This window comes from Bubalus kerabau, chromosome 6, assembly GCF_029407905.1.
Source record: "Bubalus kerabau isolate K-KA32 ecotype Philippines breed swamp buffalo chromosome 6, PCC_UOA_SB_1v2, whole genome shotgun sequence".
NCBI lineage: Eukaryota > Metazoa > Chordata > Mammalia > Artiodactyla > Bovidae > Bubalus > Bubalus kerabau.
In genome coordinates, this window is record NC_073629.1 from 121,803,301 (window position 1) to 121,813,889 (window position 10,589).

At 61.1% G+C, this 10,589-nt stretch overlaps 1 long non-coding RNA gene across 1 annotated transcript; it reads right to left on the minus strand.

Moving 5' to 3' along the window:
- Positions 1-832: 832 nt before the first annotated feature.
- Positions 833-10,358, minus strand: LOC129655806 (uncharacterized). Its single transcript, XR_008716126.1, has 3 exons — positions 8,844-10,358; positions 1,078-1,290; positions 833-878 (listed from the first exon to the last, which is right to left on the minus strand). It is a non-coding gene; the product is annotated as an uncharacterized LOC129655806 (long non-coding RNA).
- Between the last annotated feature and the right edge of the window lie 231 nt (positions 10,359-10,589).

Sequence of the window (10,589 nt, forward strand, 5' to 3'; positions counted from 1 at the left end):
GCGGCCGGTCGACCAGCCGGCCGGGCGGCACTTGGCCTCCGGAGGGCGGGCGCGGCCGGTCGACCAGCCGGCCGGGCGGCACTTGGCCTCCGGAGGGCGGGCGCGGCCGGTCGACCAGCCGGCCGGGCGGCACTTGGCCTCCGGAGGGCGGGCGCGGCCGGTCGACCAGCCGGCCGGGCGGCACTTGGCCTCCGGAGGGCGGGCGCGGCCGGTCGACCAGCCGGCCGGGCGGCACTTGGCCTCCGGAGGGCGGGCGCGGCCGGTCGACCAGCCGGCCGGGCGGCACTTGGCCTCCGGAGGGCGGGCGCGGCCGGTCGACCAGCCGGCCGGGCGGCACTTGGCCTCCGGAGGGCGGGCGCGGCCGGTCGACCAGCCGTCCGGGCGGCACTTGGCCTCCGGAGGGCGGGCGCGGCCGGTCGACCAGCCGGCCGGGGCGCACTTGGCCTCCGGAGGGCGGGCGCGGCCGGTCGACCAGCCGGCCGGGGCGCACTTGGCCTCCGGAGCGCGGGCGCGGCCGTTCCACCAGCCCGCCCTTTCGCGCTTGGTGTCCTTCCGGTCAGCTCTGTGGTCGATGTGTCCTCCGGGCTCGAGTTGGCCTCGCTGGACCGAGCCGCCAGACGGACCCGCTCTCTGACGTTTGCATTTTCTTTTCAGATGTGTCGAGCTGGTTGCTTGAGGTATGTGTGTGATGAGTGCGTGCTTTTGCCTTTTGTTTCATCGTCACAACATGAAGGCGTATTTCTAACGTGAAGGTCTTTATTTGTTCCATTGTTGAACGTTGTTTTTGCTGGAAGAGTCGTCCGGGGTCGGGGTCGGGGTCGGGGTCGGGGTCGGGGTCGGGGTCGGGGTCGGGGTCACGGTCACAAAAGGGGTTTCTCCTGGCACACCCAAAGAGTGGGGACGGGGACGGGGAAGATGGCGAGTTATTTCTCGGGGCGGGGGGTCGCGCCGCCTGACGTTGGCCTGCGGTCCCCCTCGGATGGGAGTGCGTTCTGCTGCCCCTGGGTTGGGTTGTCGAGGATCCTCCCCCCTCCCCCCTCCCCCCTCCCCCCTCCCCCCTCCCCCACTCCGTCGTACCTCGCCCAGGGACGTCCTCGAGAAGTGTCGGCGTGTCCTGTTTTCCTGTCCGCGTCGCTGACTGAGCGGAGAAACTGCGCCCTAGGATGGGCCCCGTCTGGCAACGAGTCCCTGCCGGTCTCCCTCGGAGCTTCTAGGCTGCGGCCGGCTCTCTGGACAGCGGGTTGGTTGTCGGGCGCCACCTGCCTGTCGGTCGCTTTATTTTAGAGGGTCCTGCGAGGGGCGGGAGGACCACGGATGGAGCAGGCAGGCGGGACCGGCGAACTCGTGAATGCCCCGGGGCTGGGGAAGGAGGCTGTGGGGGAGGGGCACCATGGGCCAGAGGTCAACGGGGGGGGATGAGGAGCCCCCTTGGGCTTTTTGGTTTGGATGGGAAATCTCGTGTTGGAAACTTGATCGATGTGGGAGAACAGCCATTTGAACCCAAGGGAGCTGACTTCCTTCTTTGGGGCCTTGTCTCCCTTGGCCATGGGAGGGGGGACTCTTCCGTCTCCTGCCCAGGACTTCAAACGACAAAGCCACGACAGATCACGCGGATCCACTTGCTCCAGTCAGGTTCAGGGGCAGAGCGCGAGGATCAAAGCTGGCCTGGGGACAGCAAGTCTCGCCCCTCGCCCCTCGCCCCTCGCCCCTCGCCCCTCGCCCCTCGCCCCTCGCCCCTCGCCCCTCGCCCCTCGCCCCTCGCCCCTCGCCCCTCGCCCCTCGCCCCCTGCCGCCAACTCGCCACACGCCCGCGTCTGCCTGCCCAAAGACCAAGTGCGGGCTGCTGGTGGCAGAGTCACATGTCACGGGAGTGGTCTTGGTCGGGGAGGTGATGAATGCCGTCAGAAAACACAAGCAAAATGATGGGGGATATCCATCCATGCACGTTATCCTTTGCCTGGCTGCGTCTCTCTGTCTCTGCCCGCCCGCACACCACACGCCCCGTGTGCATACCACACACACACACACACACACACACACACACACTGCGTCGTCCTTTGCGCCTGGCTGCGTCTCTCTCTGCCTGCACCATCCCCAGGCACACACCCGGCACGCGCACACACACACCCCCGGCCCCACACGGCGTGCACACACGCATCCTCACCCTATCCCCCCCCCCCCCACAAACAGCCCATGAACACCCAGCCCCCACACGCACACCCCTACAACGTGTGCACGCACGCACATGCACACACACAGAGCGTTGTCCTTTGCCTGGCTGTGACGCTCTGCCTCTGTCTCTGCCCACACGCCACACAGGCAAGCCCACACACACACACTCGCATCCCGCCCCGCCCCGACCCCCACACCACCCCCCACCCCCCACCCCCACATACACACACACACTGTGTTGTCCTTGGCCTGCCTGTGTCTCTCGGCCTCTGTCTCTTCCCCCGCCCCCCCTCCCGCACCCACAGGCGCACGCCAGGGCTGCACACTCCAACCACGCAACACCACCTGGGCATGTCACAGACACGCCACACACCGCCTCACGCCCCCCCCCCCCCCAACACACAGACACCCGGCCCACGCCACGCACATACGCGTGTGCACGCACACATACACACACGCGCGGGCGCACACACAGTGCTGTCCTTTGCCTGGCTGTGTGATACGATGCCTGTGTCTCTGCCCACACACCACATGCATACCCCCCCCCACACACACACACACGGCCCTCCACACACACACACACACACACACACACCCGGACACACACACACTGCGTTGTCCTTTGCCTGGCTGGGTCTCCCGGCCTCTGTCTCTGCCGCCACGCACACACCCATGTGGCGCACACGCCCCCTCGTGGCACCAATACACCACACACCTCCCCACCCTTCCCCCCCCCCCCCCCCCGCAACACACTCTCACACGGCCCCACATGCCACAGAGAACACCACACACCGCCTCGCCCCCACAAACACACACACACCCCCGACACACACACACTGCGTTGTCCTTTGCCTGGCTGTGACGCTCTGCCTCTGGCTCTGCCCACACGCCACACATGCAAGCCCACCACCCACACACACTCACGTCCCGCCCCGCCCCGCCCCCCCACACCACACCGCCCCCCCACACACACGCGCGCACGGCCCTGCACAGCGGCCACACAACACACACACACACACACCCCCTCCCCCCCAACAGACACACACAGAGACACACACACAGAGACACACACACACACACACACACACAGCGTTCTCCTTTGCCTGGCTGTGACGCTCTGCCTCTGTCTATGCCCACACACACACACTCACATCCCGCCCCGCCCCGCCCCCCCACACCACACCGCCCACCCCCCCTCCCCACACACACACACACACACACTGTGTTGTCCTTCGCCTGCCTGTGTCTCTCGGCCTCTGTCTCTTCCCCCGCCCCCCCCCAGCACCCGCAGGCGCACGCCACACGCGCACACCCGTGCCGCCCACCCGGCCCCCGGTGGCACCTATACACAACACACCCACACCACACACCTGCCCGCCCCCCCACCCCCACCCACCCACACACAGGGCTGCACACGCCACCCACGCAACACCACCTGGGCATGTCACAGACACGCCACACACTGCCTCGCGCCCCCCCCCCCCCACCCCCCCACCAACACACAGACACCCGGCCCACACCACACGCACATACGCGTGCGCACGCACACATACACACACACGCGCAAACACACACAGTGTTGTCCTTTGCCTGGCTGTGACACGATGCCTGTGTCTCTGCCCACACACCACAAGCATACCCCCCCCCCCCACGCACACACACACGGCCGTCCACACACACACACACAGCCCCGACACACACACTGCCTTGTCCTTTGCCTGGCTGGGTCTCCCGGCCTCTGTCTCTGCCGCCACGCACACACCCATGTGGCGCACACGCCCCCTCGTGGCACCAATACACCACACACCTACCCACCCTCCCCCCCCCCCCCCCCCGCAACACACTCTCACACGGCCCCACATGCCACAGAGAACACCACACACCGCCTCGCCCCCACAAACACACACACACCCCCGACACACACACACTGCGTTGTCCTTTGCCTGGCTGTGACCCTCTGCCTCTGTCTCTGCCCACACGCCACACATGCAAGCCCACCCACACACACTCACGTCCCGCCCCGCCCCGCCCCCCCCCCCCCCCCCCACACACACAGGCGCGCCCGGCCCTTCACAGCGGCCACACAACACACACACACACACACACCCTCCCCCCCAACACACACACACAGACACACACACAGAGACACACACAGACACACACACAGAGACACACACACACACACACACACACAGCGTTCTCCTTTGCCTGGCTGTGACGCTCTGCCTCTGTCTATGCCCACACACCACACATGCAAGCCCCCCCACACACACACTCACATCCCGTCCCGCCCCGCCCCTCCCCCCCCCGCCCCTCCCCCCCCCCCCCAACACACACACAGCGTTGTCCTTTGCCTGGCTGTGACGTGTGACGCTCTGCCTCTGTCTCTGCCCACACACACACACTCACATCCCGCCCCGCCCCGCCCCCCCCCACCCCCCCCACCCCCCCCCCCCACACACACACTGTTGTCCTTTGCCTGGCTGGGTCTCTCGGCCTCTGTCTCTCCCCACACACCACATATGCATGCCCACACACACACTCACATCTCGCCCCGCCCCCCACACCACACAACCCCCCCCCCCCCCACACACACACACACACACACTGTGTTGTCCTTTGCCTGCCTGTGTCTCTCGGCCTCTCTCTCTTCCCCCGCCCCCCCTCCCGCACCCACAGGCGCACGCCACACGCGCACACCCGTGCCGCCCACACGGCCCCCGGTGGCACCTATACACAGCACACCCACACCACACACCTGCCCGCCCCCCCCCCCCCCCCACCCAACCACCCACCCACACACTGGGCTGCACACTCCACCCACGCAACACCACCTGGGCATGTCACAGACACGCCACACACCGCCTCCCCCTCCCCCACCTCGCCCCACTGCGTGTGTTCCTGTCCCCTCTCTTTCTCCTTCCTTCCTTCCTCTGTCATCGTCCCTCTGCTTCTCGCTCCCCTCCCTCCACCTTCACAGGACAGGGTGCCTTTAAGATGAGTCTGCCTGTTGTGAATACACCCTGGACATGATGATTGCTACAGTCTGACCTCTCGCGCCTGTAACCTGGGGTGGCGGGGGGTGGGGGCGGGGGGTTGTCAAACATCCTTGGTACGCTAGGGATAGCTTTCTCTGTGGAAGGTGGAAGCCTCCCTTCCGTCTCTCGGTGCAGACAGGCAAACCGACCACAACTCAAAGCAACGGTGTTTGTGCCACGTGGGGCATACCTTCCACGGTCTCTACTGATGGACACACCACCCACTTCACCGAGCACATCCGAGGAGCCTTCACCCAAAGCTCTTGCAAAAGTCTTCAGAACTCTCAGTCTTCCAGTCACCTGCCACCATCAGGCGAGGTGTAGAGAACCGACGGAGAAACTGGAGAAATGACTTCTTCCATGGGGTTGGATGAACGGAGGAACAGGATGCTGAAGTGGATGCCTGACGTCTTGAGGAAAAGAGGATGGGGCGATGGGGGGTGGGGGCGGGGGAGGAAGGGCAGGACGGTCCACTTAGGAGGGCTGGTTGAACATGGACACATAAACTGTACATCCAAAGAATCCACAAGCACCTACTCTATACTATGCCAGCACGGGAAAATAGACGTATGACGTTGCATGAACCTCTAAGGGAAAAGACTCTGAACACCTGAAACGAACACGGCTTTGGAAACCCACCCTAGACTTCATTTCTGCCGTGAGGGTGCTGTCGTGTGCATATCTGAGGGGATTGATATGTCTCCCGGCCATCTGGATTCCAGCTTGTGCTTCATCCAGCCCAGCGCTTCTCATGATGTGTACTCAGCGTGTACGTTCAATAAGCAGGGTGACGATGGACAGCCTTGATGGACTCCTTTCCCTTATTTGGAACCAGCCTGTTGGGTTCCATGTCTAGTTCTAACTGTTGCTTCCTGACCTGCAGAAATACAGATTCCTACAGATTCCTCTTTTTTTTTTTTTTTTTTTAATTCCCTAACCTGAGTGGAAAGCGAGAGAGACAGAGAAAAGACAGACGGAGGGACGGGCGGGCGGACAGGCACGCAGGCAGGAAAAAGAAAGAAAGAAAATCATGAAAGGACCTACCGTCCCATCTGTTGTTTTCCAGATACAAAGAGAAAACAAAGGACCGAAAAGGACACGAGGTTTAAAATGGGAATTTGGAAAGATGGACATCCCCTTGGTCACTTCATACAGCACCCCTGTCAACAGAAGGGAATCGTTTCTCTTTTTCTCTCGACCCGGTCCTTCCAGACTTCAGAAACTCTCCGTGGAGGATTCTTATCTCCTTGGCGAGAGTGATTGCCACACGTTCCTTAGGGGCCCAGAGGATATTTCCGTGAAACGGGGGTACACACTTCTGGATAGGAGAGTCGTGTCCTATACGTGTGTGTGTGTGTGTGTGTGTGTGTGTGTGTGTGTGTGTGTGTGTTCCTTTGCGTGTGGTTCTTCACCCGAGACGGGGACTGGAGCCTGAAGTGTTCCGAGCTGCCTCCGCTATCTGGGGACAACAACCCTCTCTCGGGGGGGGGGGGGGGGGGGGGCACCACCACGTCCCATGTTCTCTTGTCCTTCTGACGGAGAACTCAAAAGGCCCTGTGCCTGAAGCCCTGCGGATGGAAGCTAGAGGACTTGGTGAACGTTTCTGACGGAGCCTCCCTGGTGGCTCACACGGTCAAGAGTCTGCCTGCGATGCAGGAGACCCGGGTTCCATCCCCGGGCCAGGAAGGCCTCCTGGAGAAGGACATGGCAACCCGCTCCAGGGCCCGACCCCGACGTCTAGAAATCAACCTCCTAGACTGCCTCTCCCTCTGCCGACTGGTTTCTCGAATCCGCTCCAGGGATGAACCTGTGTGTTTCCTTGGTTTCCTTACAAGTGCCTCGGGGGGGGGGGGGGGGGGGCGGCGGAATACCTGATGGCTTGCACCCCAGGCCTGCTTTCCCGCACCCGTCCATCGACATCACGGCCTCCTGAGAGGAGATACGATCACTGTTTCCCTGAATGGAGGATCTGTGCTCAGAAACTCTTGCTGTGACACGGAGGCCCCTACGAACTAACCTATTTCGCCCTTCCCTCCTTCCTGCCTTCTGGATTTTTTTTTTTTTTTTCCTTTCCCTTTCTTTCCTTTTTTTTTTTTTTTTTCTTTCCTTTCTTTTTCTCTCACGTCCATGCACACGCACACGCACACGCGCCGTCTCTCACGTACACACGTACATGCATGCACTCACACACAGTCACCAGCTCAGCTTTTCATGGGTTCCGGGCAAGGGTCAAGAGGAGGGAAAACTGGTGGGGTCCGGAGTAGGCCGCCGTCCCCACCCCACCCCACCCCACCCCACCCCACTGCACGTGAACCTCCGTGCCCTGTGGAGTGTTTTGGAGTCAAGTGACTTAAGAGCCGGCCAGCGCCAGAGGGACGCTCTGCCCCTCCCTCCTTTTCTGTCTCTCTGAAGGCAGGCAGGAAGGAAAACCTCCTCCCGCGGAAGGGAAGATGTCAAGGGACGGTGGCTGCTTCGACGCACGTCCGTCCGTGATCCTCACATGCATGACCCGGGTTTCCTGGGTTACACAAAGGAGGAGACTCCTTTGGCCTGACACGTAGGCGAGTCTGTCCCTCGGCCTCCCTCCCCATCCCCCAGCCCCCTTCCTCCGCGCGGGGCCGAAGGGGCCGTCTCAAGGTGGAGACGTGGAATGGCTGGGTGGGGCGGATCACCATTCAATAGAGAGAAGCTCGAGGCGAAGTCAGAGGCTCTGACTTGACTGGAAAGCTTTCTGCATTTGAATGAAGCTATCCGACGAGGCCCTGCAGGGGGAGGGTGGGGGAAGGTGGGGGTGGGGCCCACAGACAATAGCCCCTGCCTGCAGGGCCTGCCGGCCTGCCGGGCTGAGGAGGCCCTTTGGAGGCGGCGGCGGCGGCGGGGCCACGTCCCCGACTCCTGCAACTCGATCCCTTCAAGGAAACTTCTGGGGTGACTCCTGTCCAGGGAATCCTCCAGATGGGCCCGTTTCTGAAAAAGGCCCGAGTCACAGTTGTGACAGGTTCTCTGGATCTCTTGACACATGGATTGACCTGCACCCTCCCATCCTGTCAGATCCTTTGGACACGCTTGAAGAGGTCTTTGGCCTCGGCCAGAAAACAAGCCGAGAGAAACACACACGTGTTTGTCTGTGTGTTTGAACGGGGCGGAAAATGATGCGTGGCCGTGGATTGGAGAGAAACCTGCTCCTCTCACACGCCTGAAGGCAGGGAGTTCTCAGGGGGACGGACGGAACCTGCCTTCACTTCTCAGGGGGACCGGGACGGTCCCCTCGCCTCACGCGCCCCCGACCCCTAGCCCAGTCCCCCACTCCCGTCTCCCTAACCTCACACTCCCCCACCCCCACCCCCACCCCGGCCACCGAGGGGGGCCCGGGGAGGGATGGCTGTCTCAGCCCCGGTTCTGAGATGTCACTTGGGAAACCGCTCTAGGCCGAGATGCCAGATGGCCGCCCTGCCGCTTGGGGTCCGTCTCCATCACCCATGCCCGAAAGGCACGTGAGATCACGGACCGCACATCAGATCGGATCAGAGCAGATCAGTCGCTCAGTCGTGTCCGACTCTTTGCGACCCCGTGAGGCGCAGCACGCCAGGCCTCCCTGTCCATCACCAACTCCCGGAGTTCACTGAGACTCACGTCCATCGAGTCCGTGATGCCATCCAGCCATCTCCTCCTCTGTCGTCCCCTTCTCCTCTTGCCCCCAATCCCTCCCAGCATCAGAGTCTTTTCCAACGAGTCGACTCTTCGCATGAGGTGGCCAAAGGACTGGAGTTTCCGCTTTAGCGTCATGCCTTCCAAAGAAATCCCTGGGTTGATCTCCTTCAGAATGGACTGGTTGGCTCTCCTGGCAGTCCAAGGGACTCTCAAGAGTCTTCTCCAACACCACGGTTCAAAAGCATCCATTCTTCGGCGCTCAGCCTTCCTCACAGTCCAACTCTCACATCCATACCTGACCACAGGAAAAAACCATAGCCTTGACTGGACGGACCTTTGTTGGCAAAGTCATGTCTCTGCTTCTGAATAGGCTATCTAGGTTGGGCATGACTTTCCTTCCAAGGAGGAAGCGTCTTTTAAGGTCGTGGCCGCAGTCACCGTCTGCAGTGATTTTGGAGCCCAGACCCATAAAGCCTGACGCCGTGTCCACTGTTTCCCCGTCTGTTTCCCGTGAAGGGATGGGACCGGATGCCCCGATCTTCGTTTTCTGAATGTTGAGCTTCAAGCCAACGTGTTCACGCTCCTCTTTCACTGTCCTCAAGAGGCTCTTGAGTTCCTCTTCACTTTCTGCCCTAAGGGTGGTGTCCTCTGCCTCTCTGAGGGGATTGATATTTCTCCCGGCAATCTTGATTCCAGCTTGGGTGTCTCCCGGCCCAGCGTTTCTCATGATGGACTCTGCGTATAAGGTAAATACACAGGGTGGCGAGATACAGCCGTGACGAACTCCTTTTCCTATTTGGAACGCGTCTGTGGCTCCGTGTCCAGTTCTAACCTCGAGAGGCAGGTCAGGGGGTCTGGTATGCCCATCTCTCTCAGAATTGTCCACAGTTTACCGTGATCCACGCAGGCAAAGGCTTGGGCATAGTCCACGAAGCAGCAATAGACGCTTTTCTGGAACTCTCTTGCTTTTCCCATGACCCAGCGGACGTTGGCCATTTGCTCTCTGGTTCCTCTGCCTTTTCTCAAACCAGCTTGAGCATCAGGAAGCTCACGGTTCACATATTGCGGAAGCCTGGCTTGGGGAATTTTGAGCACGACTCTACTAGCGTGTGAGAGGCGTGCGAGTGTGCGGTCGGTTGAGCATGCTTTGGCGTGGCCTCTCTTTGGGATTGGAATGAACACGGACCTCTTCCAGTCCTGTGGCCACGGCGGAGGTTTCCAAATGTGCTGGCATAGTGAGTGCAGCACTGTCACAGCATCATCTTTCAGGATTTGGACGAGCTCCCCTGGAATTCCATCGCCTCCACTAGCTTTGTTCGTAGTGATGCTTTCGAAGGCCCACTTGAGTTCACATTCCAGGAGGTCTGGCTCTAGGTCCGTGATCACACCATCGTGATGATCTGGGTCGTGAAGATCTTTTTTGTACGGTGCTTCTGTGTATTCTTGCCGTCTCTTCTCCACATCTTCTGCTTCTGTTAGGTCCATACCATGTCTGTCCTTGATCGAGCCCATCTTGGCATGACAGGTTCCTTTGGTATCGCTGACGTTCTGGAAGAGATTCCCTAGTCTTTCCCGTTCTGTTGTTGTCCTCTCTGTCTGGGCACGGATCGCTGAAGAAGGCTTTCGTCTCTCTTCTTGCGAGTCTTTGGGACTCTGCATTCAGATGGTTATATCTTTTCTTTTCTCCTTTGCTTTTCGCTTCTCTGCGTCTCACGGCTATGTGGAAGG